Source organism: Streptopelia decaocto (genome assembly GCF_964273445.1).
Source record: "Streptopelia decaocto genome assembly, chromosome: 8".
Lineage (NCBI taxonomy): Eukaryota > Metazoa > Chordata > Aves > Columbiformes > Columbidae > Streptopelia > Streptopelia decaocto.
The window spans coordinates 8,267,635-8,283,281 of record NC_138662.1 but is presented as its reverse complement, the minus strand read 5'-3'; the positions used below and the strand labels follow the sequence as shown (position 1 = coordinate 8,283,281).

The window sequence follows — 15,647 nt, the reverse complement described above, 5'->3', positions numbered from 1 at the left end:
CTAACCAACAGCTCTTCAAATAACCTGCAGAAATCAGTTAAGGTAGCTTTTGATGCAAGAGCACACCGACTTGGTAGAAGGGTGGGGAGAACCTTGGCAGCACAGCTAATAAATGTAATTATAATGATAAAAGCTCACAAATGGCTTCATTCTACACTGTCACTTCACAGCACAACCTGCTATCACTCACTCCTGCTGCACACAATGACCTTTGTCACGCTTGAGAAAACAGCTTCCCACTGTGATTTGACTCTTACTGAGTAGCCAGATGGGGCAGTTTTGCTTCATTATTTGTGTCTGTGAAGTGGAAATGCCAACAGAAAGATTCATTACTGTCAAGATCATCTCTGCAAAGCTCCTCTGATTTATTAGGGCATAAACTGCTGTACTGGCTGTAATGAGACATAAATGTTCTGTAAGGCCTATGAACTCAAGGAGGAAATACACTGCCATCAAGAGGCTATGGGCCTAATTTATTAATAGCTTCTGCCAGGACCATTGCAGAAAATCATACACACACAGCATGGACTGCAGCAGTTGTAGGAAAAAGATGTAATGGATTGGTCGATTACATGTTTACATAAAATAATTTATTCCGTTTTCTGAAATTTGTACAGTGCAGTCAGGTGAAATGCAATGGGATGGCTAAATACATTAAAATATTAGCATCCTTCAGATTCTATTAAATTAATGTTGAGATTATGATCCAGACTGATAAATCATAGGATAAGAAAAATTAAGTCTCAAGTTATCTTGCAGAGAAACAATTCCCTGTCCAATTTTAGAATATTCTATTTTTTTTTAAGTCTTACATTTTATTAGGCAGTCCAGATTTTTTATGTTTTTATTTGTACCACAGATCTTGCCTACTTTTGTAATTAATGCACTGTGATGTTCCTAAAATATTACAGCTCTTTATGATGACAGAGAAGTGTCAAAGAAATACTAAAACTGCTTATTTGTGTCTGCCATGGAGTATATGGACTATTGGAACAGAATACATCAGCTACTTCATCCACACTGAGAGCATGTGAAAAGCACTTCACCAACACTGAAATAATTTAATAGGACATTGACAAAGGGCTTCTAGCGTGGCCGCAAAGACACTGCAAAGCTGCACGTACAAGTTTGCTGGCACTGTTCACAGCTTTGGTTGCCAGGATCCAAACTGGTGCAGAGGCTGTGGATACGGTTGGACTACAGTCACCAAAGGCGTTTCTTCTGGCCTTTTCACTGGGTGACCTTCTGTAAAAATTGTGGGATAACTACTAGAAATGGCACGTCTTGCTCTCGGCAGTAAGTGCTGCAGTGACGAATAGTGTGGCAGCTGCATCAAGCTACAAGATCACACAGACTGTTCCAGTGCAAGATCCACTCCTGACCATCACTGAAACTACTCTTTACAGCCCAGCCCGTAGGCTTCTGTATTTCTATCAGTCAGTGGTTGCTCACATAGCTAAAAACAAACAAACAAACAAAAAACCCAAACACAAAACAAAACACACAAAAAGTGAGTCCAAATCTGCAGCCATAGTTAAGTCTCTTTTGCACTTTCAGAAAGTAGGTGAAAAATCATGTTTACATTCAATTAACACATTATAGGATAAGCATAAACACTTGAATATAAATTTACACAGTTTACAGAAAGAATCGTACAAAAGTTCCTTACCGAGATGGCATTAATTTTTTATGTCTCTTCCAAAATTCAGAAACATACACTCACAGTATAGATACTTAAAAAAAAAAAAAAATCATTTCAAAAATGTTGTTTCAGAAAACTTCTTATGAGAAATTATGCCTTGAAATAAGCTTCTTTAGTGGGAAATACATCAGAATCTGAGGAGTTATATACCGGCAATTAAACCCACATAACACTTTTTCCTCTTACAATACCAGCGAAATTAATTAAGTAAATTTGAAATACAAAGATATCTGCTTATGATGACATGGTAACCTTGCCTGTGCTTCTAATTTAATAATCCAGTCTCACTCAGAGGGCAAGTACACCTTGTACTGACACAGCTCCTATGAGTAGGTCTGAGTCTTGTAGATACTGTAGTGCTGTTAGCACTTGATTAAATATTAATGTGGGAATGAACACCAGGTCCTTTTGCCACTCAACAACCCATTAATAAGTCACTCAGGAGAAAGGAGGAAAAGACACATTTTGTTGAGCCATTTTCTTTTCAGAAGGCTAAATCCATACATTAGCAGAAAAAAAAATAGTTTGTTAGTAGTGTTTTTAACGTACCTATATGGCTTGCTTCACATTACTATTCCCTTATGACTACTAAATGTTCCAACATCTAAAAAGCAGCAAACTAAACCATAAGTAAACCAGGCATTTACTCATATATTTCTCCCTAAATGATGGAAAATGATCTAGATTGTTTTCTGCAAATCTATATGTTATTTCACAGGTTACTCTCTGTTTAAAGCTGTATCCTATAAAAGTGATACTAAATACAAAAAATACAGATCATAGTAACACTGAATTCCAAAATAGTTATTAAATTTCCTTCTGAGCCAACTTCATGCTCATTTCTAGTGATTTAATAGAGAATATGCCTTTTCAAAATGCCTTTTTACTGATACCCTGCATCATACATGTTTCTTGGAGAGATAATTTGGCACTAACAGTTCAGTGCAAATGCAAGAAAATAACCAATTTGCCTTATAAGTAAAAATAAATTGTCTCTAAAAGCTAAAAATAACCTTAATTGAGTCTCTTCTCCAGAAGGTGAAATGAAAATTAGCAATCACCCTTTCAGTTAGCAACTCAGTTTTACACTGAAGGTCATCCCTATTTTAGTGTCACGGCTTCCCAGAAGGAGCACCAGTGAGCGTTCAGCTCCAGAGACACCAGAGCTTTCCAGTGCCCCTCACAGCAGAGCAGGAACGATTGCTATGAAATACATCCAAAATTTAGAGCCAACTACTCTGCTTTCCAGGATATTCTGGAGTCCTGTGCACCTGTATAATTAGAGATGGAGCAGTTGCTTATCAATCTTGCATGAAATTTATACAACAAGGGTCAATAATATTAGGCTTGCATGAATGGACTAAAAGATCTTAACCTCACCAGGATGTGAAACCCATCTGCCATTTTCCTCCTCCTGTCTCCACACAAATACAGTTCAAGGATGATTACATTGCCACCGTCCACCATTAATGACTACCAGGAAAACTCCCCCAGAAATAAAACCAAACATTAAAAATACATGGAAGATGGCAACATTACCATCCCTTAGAGCTTGAGGTCAAGTTCTACATTTTTTTTTTTTCCCTCTTTTCAGCAAAAGCAGCTGTGGTTATTTACACAATATGAGCACTTGCCTGTTGTATTCCTCTTCTTTTCCTAAAGGTCCCTGGTGGTTTAATTCACTTAGAGATCATGTCCACCCCTGCTAAGCAATTAGACTTAAAGGTAATACCTCATAATTATCAAAGTGAGCATCTGGCCCAAAGAGCATATCTAAAACTTGCTCTGGTGCAGAGTGGTACAATGCTTACCAGAGTTCCCTAGACAGACTGAGATTATTGATGGAGGGACTCATTTTTAAGAACGGATTTTGCTAGTTCCATTAAAGGTTCAGTGTTTGTCAACCGAGAAGTTTGTTCTGGCTGGTTGGCAATGATTAATGATCGCCATCTCCTTGTCCAGGAGAAGGAACACCATTCTGAGCAACCTTTGTGAAGGCTGTGATGTGTGCCAAGGGGAAAAACATCCCTATGTCCTTGCTGCTATGTAACCAAAAATGGACTAACCTCAGTCTAGCCATGTCTACTAACATGGGGAAAATATGTGAGGATTTTATTGCGAACCAAATTAAGATTTTGAAAATTATGTTCATTATTTCCTATTGCTAATGCTAGCAGAGCACAGCCAAAGACCACGTTTTGAGTTTCACCTTTGAACACAACTGAGTATTGCATACAACACAACCATATGGAAAAAACTCGCCAATTACATTGATCTAATGGCTTATTAGATGTCACTCTTGCTGCACACAAACGTAGAGCCAAGTGCATTTTTCTGCCTGAAATTGCACAAACATGACGTACCACAAAGGCATCCTCAGATGTCTGGATCACTGCTAGTTTCCATACATGACCTTTTAAGGAGAATTTAGGTCAGCCTAAATAAAACAGTTTGTTTCAAAATGGGGTGCCATATGTCAAAATGTACTTAGTCAGCCAGCATAATTTTTAGCCAAAAATTCAGTATTATCAGATATGATGCTAAAATCTCCATACTCACAATTTTCTCATGCTGTTTGTGTATACATTTGAATATTTTGCACAAATTTGGTTTTGGTTGCTTAAATAAATCAAAATATTAAAAAACTACTATCATAGTTATTAGAATCATTCTGATATCATTGTTTGTTAAAATCTTTAGTAATACTGCTAAGTTTCCATTATGCTTTTTATGGACTAAGTTCTGTCACTTTTTTTTTTTTTCTTAAATTCTAAACAGTCCCATTTGCTATGCAGATATTATGGGTAGTACCCACCATGAAATCCGTGATAAGTCAGGGAAATAGTCCCAGAATAGGATATAGCTCCCATTTTGACAGGATTGTACTGAATAACACACAAGAAGGTGCATAAACCACCTCTAGCTAAGAAAAGGAAAACTTATTTCACAAGGCAGTTAACAGGTCCCTTTGTCTTGGCAAATATTCTTTCCCGTGTAGCAGACAAAGAAAGAAGGAAACTTCTATTGGTCTCTTGAGTAGAGCTATTTTCTAAAGAAATTCTTCTAGCAGAGTGGAACATGACAGTATTGTTATACTGATCAAATCTTATGCAGTGTGTGCTGCCCACATGCCAGACTTCAAGGGACAGAACAGCTGAGAGCACAGATTTTCTGGTAAAACAAGGTAAATCCAGCTAGGATACTGGATTTCCCAAATATAGACCCAGTAGAGGCAGAAATATTGTACTCAAATAGCCTGAACCCCTTTGATGAGTAGTCCCCACCAAAGCTATGAAGAGAGATTTTTAGATCCTCATTAATCCCCGCGTGCCAGACAATGGCATGAAGCTGCCACTGGCCATGTTCCCAACACTGCAAAGAACTAATGCAAGTAGCACTGACACTAGAGCATAGGAACAGGAGAAGTGGGAGAACAAGGGGAAAATAACTTGGTCTCAATAAAAATCCACATTAATTTCTGAATACAATATAAACCATAGGACCAGACTCAAATTCTACACAAGAGAACAATGGGAATCTCAGGCTATCCGTACTCCCTAGCCACGTGTCCCCACTCAACATTGCCAGCAGTACAACTGCAAAAATTCTATGCTGATGGTGCTCCCACGAATTGGTGGCTGATGAGGGACTCTTTTTCAATTGCAAGTGACATGAAATGGAAGGACAGAAAGACAATCTAACAATAGACATTTTTACACACAGGATGAAATTCATCTTCCATGAATTTTTGTGCCTATAAAACTTGATAGCATGAATATTTGTTGAAAACTCACCCCCAAATGTGATGCAAACTTAGCCAAAGCAAATGTTTACAGTTTTCACCCATCTTTACCACAGATGTTTCAGTATTTAGACAAAACTCTCATTTTACAAAAAAACTCAGGCATTTCTTTTTCACAGTGAGAGCAAAACTAGTAAATGTATACTCAGCTAATTTCACTCTTGGAGATTAAGTTAATAGAGTAGATGGACTGCCTAGGGATTTTTCCCTTCATTTGTGAAAATAATTGAAAACAACTGCCCACCTACTGCAGGGCAACTGCAACAGTAATTTTCAGGCTGATAGATGTTTGTAGGTACTGCAAAATCAGGGGGAAGTAGGGACTTCGAAAGAGGATTGGAATCTTGAAAAAGTGACATGCTGCAACCAACCTATAACCCAGCACTCTACCAGGAGTACTGCATGTATCGGAGAACATAAGGCACATTGGAAAGGGAGGTCAACTGCAGCCCCAAAATTTATAATCAGTTTGTTAGAAATAATATTTGGAGGCAACACCAGTCCACAGCCTGGCTTGTAACTGGTAATTCACCCGTCTCTGTACCCAGCCTTCCATGCAATACCACAGGAGACTTTTTCCCAGAGGAAATAAATCTATGTAAATAGTCTGAGAAATCCCCTTCTGATTCCCATTTCATTTACTTCCTTTTACTTCCCCCCCCTCTCCTATTCTTTCCATTATCCCCTTTTCCTTGTAATTTTGGGCATGACTTTTTACTCTTAGAAAGTCTAACAAGTAGGTGGGTCTAGAAAATAACAGGAGTTAACTTTCAGATGGTATTCCATAATTTACAATATGTTGCACCTAATCCTTTTTTTGCATAAGTGTTTGGTTTTTTTTTGTTTGTTTTTTTTTTTGGGGGGGGGGGTGAAGAAAAAGTCTATAAGAACAGGAGTTGAAACCCTGCTCACAGCTTTCTACCTGACATAGTGAATATATATTTCAGTTTATTTATTGAAAATGCATCTTTGTTTAGTAAGAGTCAGAGATTTAGACTCATCCAAAGTGACTGAAATATAAATGACTAATTGAAAGACCAGTATTATTAATCTTTTGTCTTTATACTTATGAAACATTCTTCCTGGTTTTACTAACATCTTCTATTATTAAATCAACTAAAAAGCACAGAGACAGACCATAATTGATATCACCTTGGACATTATTAAAAACAAAAAAATTCTCCTTCATCAGAGGCTGAAAAACAGAATTGTGATAGAGACTTCTTGGAAAAACTACTGTATTTCACCATTCCATCATGTGTTGCCCTTACCAAGAGGAATACCCAGAAGCTTGCCTAGCAGTTATGTCTGTTGTCTCCATTCACACAGACTTCCAAACTTTCCTTTAGGCTTAATGACAACAGAGAGCTGATCTGAGATCTTTCTGAGGGTGTTTGTGGTAATTTTTTTCCCTCAAATAAAATGATAACCTGTTTCCATTTATTTTTAAGATAGGTGAACATAAAAACGTTACCAGAAGTTGCTGAATATTTCCAGATTCCATTGAAGCATAAGAGATATGGAAGTTGAATGTGACATTTGCGAGACACACAATTTTTTACAAAAACAAACCCTAAGTGGCTTCTGTCTTGTACTTTCCAGAAAAGCCAGAATTAAAGCAAAACAAACGAAAAAAAAATATTTTGTATCCAGTAGTCTTCACTCTCGATCATTATCTCTCTGTATAAATATGCATAAAAATACACAAACTGACTGGGTTGAACACAGGTATGCTTCTGATATTTCTTCCCCCAAAATGTCCCATTCTAAGTATCATAGGCTCTGTAGATGTTCTAATTTATGAACCTCAATATAATACAAATTTCAAAATGTTTTACAAATAAGTATTTATAGCTCCTTCTATTTTCATAAGGACATGCTACACAGCAGCCATTGGGACACAGATTTTACTACTACAATGGATTTTAAAGCTCTGTACAATAATGAGTCACAGATAATTCAAAATCTTACATGTTTTTTCAAGATATGAATGCCTAATGACATAAGATAGCAGAATAAGAACTTCTGTTTTCTAGGGCATCTAGCAATGCACTAAAGTCAGCTTCAGTGTTAAAATCTAGCAAAGGGTTTCAAGAACTTGTAAGGAGAATGCTCTGTGACTGAGCTTAAAACTTAACAGAAGTCAGCGCACAAGTGTTATCCCAGAGAAACAGAACACATTTATGCAGATGTGCAAACCTCATTCTGTCAGTTTTTGCACAATTACAGTAAGGGCAGTAGAGAGGATTATGAGATGATGGCATTTAGAACCTCATAGAGAAGAATAGGGTTTTATCAGTTTTGCAGCAGATGTCTGCACATGGGAACGGAACACAAAAGTTAAGTCTACAGAGACTGCCATGTTTTCTAGAAGTCTCAGAGTGTAGTTAATGCTGTTATGCCAGTTTAGAAAATGTAGGAATAAATATAGTGAGATAAACAGTGAGCTGTAAATGGATATTCTATAAAATGCAGAACCACTAACACAGTTAAAGATTCAGCCACTCAGAAAGAATCAGCAGACCCACAACAGAGTTCTAAAGATAGGATTGTTTGGATAACTTGTTTAGCTCTTAATTCAGTAAAGCACTTTAATGTATGCCTGAATCCATTGCTTTGGTTAGCAGAGATGTAATAATTCACATATGTAAGCGCTTTGCTGAAATTAATACTAAATTACACATATATGATCCCCTGCATGTAATGAATCTTCTGTACTGTCTTAATATATGTGCATGTATTGTGGGATTGTTCTATAGCCAGACACCATGAAGGATAACAGAGGTACTCTGGGAAAATGGTATATATGAATAATAATTTCATATAAATAATGTCAAACCAGCAGAATTTGGCCTCTCAGAGCAAAATGAGCAAGAAATACCATTTACTATATGTAATGGGATGCCAGCAAGAGAATACTATACCAAACATTTAACTTCCTCCCTTTGTAACATTCCCTTTCCAAACATCTCTTGAGATTTGATATTTAAACATGCAATTTACCAACCTTCTCAACTTAATGTAAATATCTAACAGAAGTTAACTTAAAGCCTCAGCCTGTACCAAAACAGCACACTATGGCTTATGTTAATTCCATAAGAGTCATCTAAAATAGAAGTATATGAAGATGTCACTAAAGGAAAAGTGATACAGGAATGAACTAAGAATGGATACTACAAGCTAGGTAGAAATATAGTTCAGTACTCAGAGGAAAATGTCTGAAAACAGTTATTTTTTGTTCTGGTCTATAGTTTTAAAGGGTACTCATCAATTACTTACAGGCTACTGGAATTGCCATACCTCATTGGACTAGCAATTAATCTAACCTCTTGGTTAGGAAATGACACAATAACCCATTTTCCTATTTGAGCCTCTACTTATATCATGGCATGTAACTGGGAACATTCTGGCTAGCCATAAAAATATACTGAATCCTGTTAACGCTTGTATACTACGTAATATTGTTTCAGATTCAAGCTTAAACTTGCATTGAAAAAAAAGGGAAAATTCAGATTTTATTGCACTGTATTCTAAAAGCTATAACAGAGGCCTAAAACATCACAAGGACAGCTTTTAAAAACTTACTCCAAAATACATATGAAGTTTTCACTCTTCCTCACGTGTAAAGTCAGTGAAAAGTTTTCACTTAGTATCTTGTGCTCTATAGAACAAAAAGCACCCATAGAGCACACAGACTTGTAGATCTATTACACCCTTCTTATTTCAGGCTATAGGTGAAGGAAGCGGAGATGACTGAGCACAAACCTAGTTTTGTCTCTTGCACTAACTTATTTTTCACCAAGGCTCTTCTCTGTAATGGAACCTTTAATATAAGTTCAAATAGTTTCAACTGCTTCCAGAAGCCAAACTTTAAAAAGGTAAGTTAGGAAGACATTCAGTCCAACATCATCTTGAGTTTTTTTATTTGTACTTTTTTTAAAAAAATATTAATCTAAATTAATTGATTGCAATAGTATGTTAGGTCTTTATCGTCAAATGCAACCAAATGGGTTTTATATATTCAGCTACGGTCACCTTTTTGTTGGTCGGTTACTCACAATCAACAATGTACATTCTTGATATTTTACAGACACTGTAGATACTCATCTAAAACAGAACATCTCTGACAGCCTTCAACATGTCTTTTCTGCCTGCTGTTTAAGTAAGAAAATGCATATGTTATAAAGAGAAGTAATTAAAACCAAGCAGACTACAAACTGTATCTTGGCTTTTAGTATAATTGCAGCATTGTTCAGTTTAAACCACACAAACTAAAATACAGTTTTTATAATTCTGTTGAAGAACTTCAAGAAATAAGTGATCTCACTGTTTCCTTAAGTGGATGACATAATTCTTCACAAAAAACACTACCTCAAGAATAGACATAGTTCGCAGAATAAAATGGGCATATTTGTGCAATTACTATGCCTACTTTAACTGTCTTGTTTCTGAGATAATAACTCTTGCTTCTTTTTTTTTAATTAAGACCTTATAGCACTTAAAATATAAGGTCATGTTTTATTATATTCATTTTATGGATTAGTAAACAATCCATAAGATATCAGATTCTTATTTTGATATTTATTTACAATACTTTGGTCTCTCGTTAATAATTGCTTTCAGCCACATATTTCAGTTACATGGACTTTATGCCAGATGCAAATAGTGATTACTTGTAGTCATCTAGGCATGTTTTATGTACACATATTTTATCTTAAATTTTGGATCTCTGTCTACATACAATCCATAAAAATTAACTTCTTTTTTACAGGCTAAAGTAATGATTTTTGTGTTATTGATACTCATCAGTTCCCAAAAAGCACTTTGGACAATCTATTGCAGATCGTGGATTATTGTCCATCTTGACTGCCCATTGTTTATAAGGTACTCTGTATGACTCATGGTTAATTTACATTTGTATCTACATCTGATTGCATGACAAACATTAACAGGGTAATGGCACTTTGGATATACATTTACATTGCGTATAAATGATCATCCCAACGAAAATTCTTAAAACACTCAGAAAGCATTAGCCACTATATGATTCTAGCCAACCATGTAACTCTGCATATGAGAGGCAGTAATCCTTCCGCTGGCAATTCACACACACCCACAGGACGAGTTTCAATTATCTTCACAAAAAACATCTCCCCACTTTTTGGTTTTAAGCACTGAAGAAAGGGTTTCTTCATGGCAAATTAAATTTACATTGGCCAGGAAAACAATTCTTAACTACTTGGGTGTTGTATTAGAGAATACAAGCAGAAATACTAGTGAGCAATTCACAGACAGTATTCCAGTAGTTCTGAGAAAAACAAAACACCACAGAAACCCACCTGCCTCTTTTCTTCTTCAAAAGGGAGAATTAATAACGCAGAAGAAAATAATATTTTTTTAAACATCCTCCCCCCCAAGAAAAAAAAAAAAATAGCAGATGAGGCAGGAAACTGGGACTACAGCATTTCTGTGAGGAGTTGTTTCTCTTTATCCCAAATCAAGAACTTTTGTTTGATCTCATACCCCATCTTTCATCATACTGCAGGGGTGCCTAAAAAGATAGCGAATTAAGGTACGTTATTTCATAGCTTGAAAGGCCTATAAAGTGTCTGGACCTTCTTTTGTTCTTGAGGTAACCAGTAATAAAGCATACGGTTTGTGTATCAGTAATAACATCTGTCTCTGAAGTACTCCAGTCTTTTTAGAAAAAAAAGTCAATTTAATAACATCCAGACAACATTGTACACGAGACATTCAATTTGCTGCACTAATGCTCCATGTTGCCAACATCAGCAGGTTCCTAAGCTACAGAGACTTAGTTAAAAATCTGCAGAATTGTTTGTAACCTTGAAGATAACAGACATGAAGCAAAAGATGATTTGTCACCAATGTGATGCCACAACACAGCTCCCCATTTTCTTGTAGCATGTTTCCACAGCATCCACTTGATTTCATGTTTGTCTTTAGGCCAGTTTTCAGATAAAGAAAATGAAAACATGTCATGGAGGTGAGAAAAACGTTCGTTCCTGTCTTATGGCAAAACCTAAATGTTTGGGGAATTTCAAAGCTCAAATTTTAATTTCACGTACAGCCATTAATTGTCTGCTTTAAACTCAGTAAACAGACTTCTATTTAAAAAAAAAAAGGCAGAGTTATTAAAGTTAAATATTTATTTCACAGATCTCTGATATAAATGAGTGGATTCAAATAATGATCAAGTGACCAGCAGTCACCAATAATGACCAAGTATTTTCTTAAGTATTTAAGATAGCGTAATGCTGTCTATCACTCAATTTAGTACAAGCATTGAACCTGTAAAAGTATGCATGAAAGTCCCACATAGCTGAAGAGTTACCAACTGATTATTATTGTCTGCAAATATATTATATTATGATGAAATCAAATCCAAATTCAGCAAATTTTGAGGTGTTAATCTCTAGATTCAATTATAATTTTAAATATTATATATAGACCCAGAGACCTTCCAGACTATGAAATTTTTCATGTAAAGCAGCTAAAACCAGGTTTAAACACTTAAAAGTCGTGGAACTATTTATTATGTAATTTTAACAGTTCTGGTCAGACAAAGGCAGCATTGGCTCTTAGGTCCTTCCACATCATGATCATTTAGCAGTAGGAATAAAGATGTTATTGCAGTTATGCTTTGTATTCACCCTGTATGAAGTCTTAGCACTGACAGAAAACATATTAAATCTCTGTCTTGTTGTAATGGCTCATGTAATGGTTTTTGCACTAGAATAAGGTACCTGGTGAAATATGTAAGTGTACTGTTTTGCTTGGTTTCTAACAGTGCATTTGGATATAACAGTAGAAGCAATAACATACAGTAAAAGCATGACTGCCTCTGTTCCAACTGACATCAAAAATATATTTTGAGACTTAAAGGCTTCATCCTGAAGTTGGACATTAAAGTAGTATTGCAACTATATCATACCTGTAATTGTAAACAAAACACTGACTTGACACTATTCTTTTTAAATACTTATTTCTGCTACAAGGTGAAAACCTGTATTTTTATATGCCGTGCTCAAAGCAGTTGGATTTACTGTTTCAGATTAATTGTTCTCTTTTTGGTACTTCATGTGTTAGAGCTGTCATGGATGAAATACAGAAACTTGAAAATACTGCAACTAAGTTTCATGAATGAGAAAAATTATGTACATAGCATAAACTCATTTATAATGTGTGAGAAAGAAGCTCCTTAAGGGGCCAGACTACATATACAGACTCATTAAAAAAAAAAATAGATATTAACAATTTAGGTCCTTAGTCATACAAATAAAACATAGCATGGTATAAAAATAGCATCCACTATATTTACATTTCAAGTAGCAGAAGATCTTAAGAAAACATGAGGAATTGGATTTTTTTGGTAAGGAAGATAGGGAGTCATAAAATAAAGAGTAAAATTGAAGTGTTCCTCCTTTCAAGGAAACAGCTCAGAAGATAATTTTAAGTAGTCTTTCCACGGCCATAATTCTTGAGCTCATACACAAAATCAGGCTGACGTCACCTTGAAAAATTCTATCACATAATTTAAGCTACTTTGGGGATTTACTCGGAGCCACACTATTCTGTTTCAAAATTATTGCAACACTATTTTTATTCAAACATTTTCAGAAAGAAGCAGCTTATTAATAAGTTGTCAGGCAGACTAAATCTACAGTGACATGTAATAACATGCTCTTACCCCTGTTTACAGAGTATCTTTTAAAAATATATATAGAGAGAGATGGCTGGGAAAAAAAGAATCACAGAATCACTGAATGTTAGGGATTGGAAGGGACCTCAAAAGATCATCCAGTCCAATCCCCCTGCTGGAGCAGAAACAACCAAATGAGGTTACACAGGAAGGTGTCCAGGCGGGTTTTGAATGTCTCCAGAGAAGGAGACTCCACAACCTCCCTGGGCAGCCTGTTCCAGTGCTCTGTTACCCTCACTGAGAAGAAGTTTCTTCTCAAATTTAAGAGGAACCTTTTGTGCTCCAGTTTGAACCCATTACCCCTTGTCCTATCATTGGTTGTCACCGAGAAGAACCTGACTCCATCCTCCTGACACTCACCCTTTATATTTTTATAAACATTAATGAGGTCACCCCTCAGTCTCCTCTTCTCCAAGCTAAAGAGACCCAGCTCCCTCAGCCTTTCCTCATAAGGGAGATGCTCCACTCCCTTACCAGCTTTGTTGCCCTGCGCTGGACTCTCTCCATCAGTTCCCTGTCCTTCTTGAACTGAGGGGCCCAGAACTGGACACAATATTCCAGATGTGATCTCACCAGGGCAGAGTAGAGGGGAAGGAGAACCTCTCACGACCTACTGACCACCCCCCTTCTAATACATCCCAGGATGCCATTTGCCTTCCTGGCCACAAGGGCACTGTGCTGGCTCATGGTCATCCTGCTGTGCACCAGGACCCCCAGGTCCCTTTCCCCTATGCTGCTCTCTAATAGGTCATTCCCCAACTTATACTGGTACCTGGGGTTGTTCCTACCCAGATGCAAGACTCTACACTTGTCCTTGTTATATTTCATTAAATTTTTACGTGCCTAACTCTCCAGCCTGTCCAGGTCTCTGGATGGCAGCACAGCCTTCTGGCGTGTCAGCCACTCCTCCCAGCTTGGTGTCATCAGCAAACTAGCTGATAGTACACTCTATTCCCTCGTCCAAATCACTGATGAATATATTGATTAATATAGGCCCCAGTACTGACCCCTGAGGCACTCCACTAGACACAGGCCTCCAACTGGACTCCACGCCACTGACCACGACTCTCTGGCTTCTTCCCTTCAGCCAGTTCGCAGTCCACCTCACTACCTGGTCATCCAGACCACATTCCCTCAGTTTAGCTGTGAGGATGCTGTGGGAGACTGTGTCAAATGCCTTACTCAAGTCAAGGTAGACCACATCCACCGCTCTGCCATCATCCTTCCATCTTGTTATGTCCTCATAAAAGTCAATGAGGTTGGTCAAGCATGACTTCCCCTTGGTGAAGCCATGTTGACTGCCCCTAATGACCCTCTTATCCCTGATATGCCTTGAGATGGCACCAAGGATAAGTCATTCCATCAGTTTCCCAGGGCTGGAAGTGAGGCTGATCAGTCTATAGTTACCCAGGTCCTCCTTCTTGCCTGTTTTGAAGACTGGAGTGACATTTGCTTTCCTTCAGTCCTCAGGCACCCCTCCCATTTCCCAAGACTTGGCAAAGATGAAGGAGGGTGGTCCAGCAATGTCCTCAGTCAGCTCCCTCAGCACCCGCGGGTGCCAGTTTGTCAGTGACAAACTCTAACTATGAAGAGTGAAAATGCAAATAACAATTAATTTTCTTGAGATGTGACCCAACTAAGTACAATAAATACCAAAATAGGCAAATGCTGACATTGAATGGAACTTTCTTCATAATATCTAGTTTTACATCTTAACGTATTAATGCAATACCAAACTTCCTAATCCCTTCCACTACACAAAGGCTGGCATCAATTCACACAAATGTATTTCAGCTCTCCTCACAATATGGAAGTACCGGTGTATCTTTGCATTCCTTTAAAGATGACAGACCTCCTAGCATGTCCTGCTAAAAATCACAAAATGGATGAACTTTCCTCTTTTAGAGAAAGAAGTTACATAAAAGGAGTAAGCAAGGTATCTGAAGAGAAAAATAGATCTTCCAATTGCAGTTGTTATTACTCAAAATTCTCTGAATAAATACCTCTTAACCAACAAAAAGTAGAATAGTTGTATACCATTCTTGCTACACAAAATGACAATAATTGACATAGTATTTTCAGAAGATCAGAAAAAGATAACCAATTTCCCATTTTCTCTTGGTCAGTGATTGCTAATAGATGAGGTTTAGTTCAGGTAAACAAGGAAGAACAGAAAACAAATGTAATTTTATAAATGAGACAAACATGACTAAAAACTAAAAATCAAAACAACTCCTTTTTTCCACAGAATACTGCAACCCCAGACAGCACACACATATTAATCAATTAGTTGCTCAAATTTCACTTTGAAGAGCAAGGCTGTTACTTCCACAGGCATATATAATAACATGGCAGGTATCTCAAACTACAAAAACTTCCTAAAATAGTCCCAAAACTTGCTTTAGCAGAAGATAAAAAAT

At 37.0% G+C, this 15,647-nt stretch overlaps 1 protein-coding gene across 1 annotated transcript in view; it reads right to left on the bottom strand.

Moving 5' to 3' along the window:
• Positions 1 to 15,647, bottom strand: part of CACNA2D3 (calcium voltage-gated channel auxiliary subunit alpha2delta 3) — a gene marked incomplete at its 5' end in the record, with an annotated part of 433,227 nt that overhangs the window by 193,809 nt on the left and 223,771 nt on the right. The window lies entirely within an intron of this gene.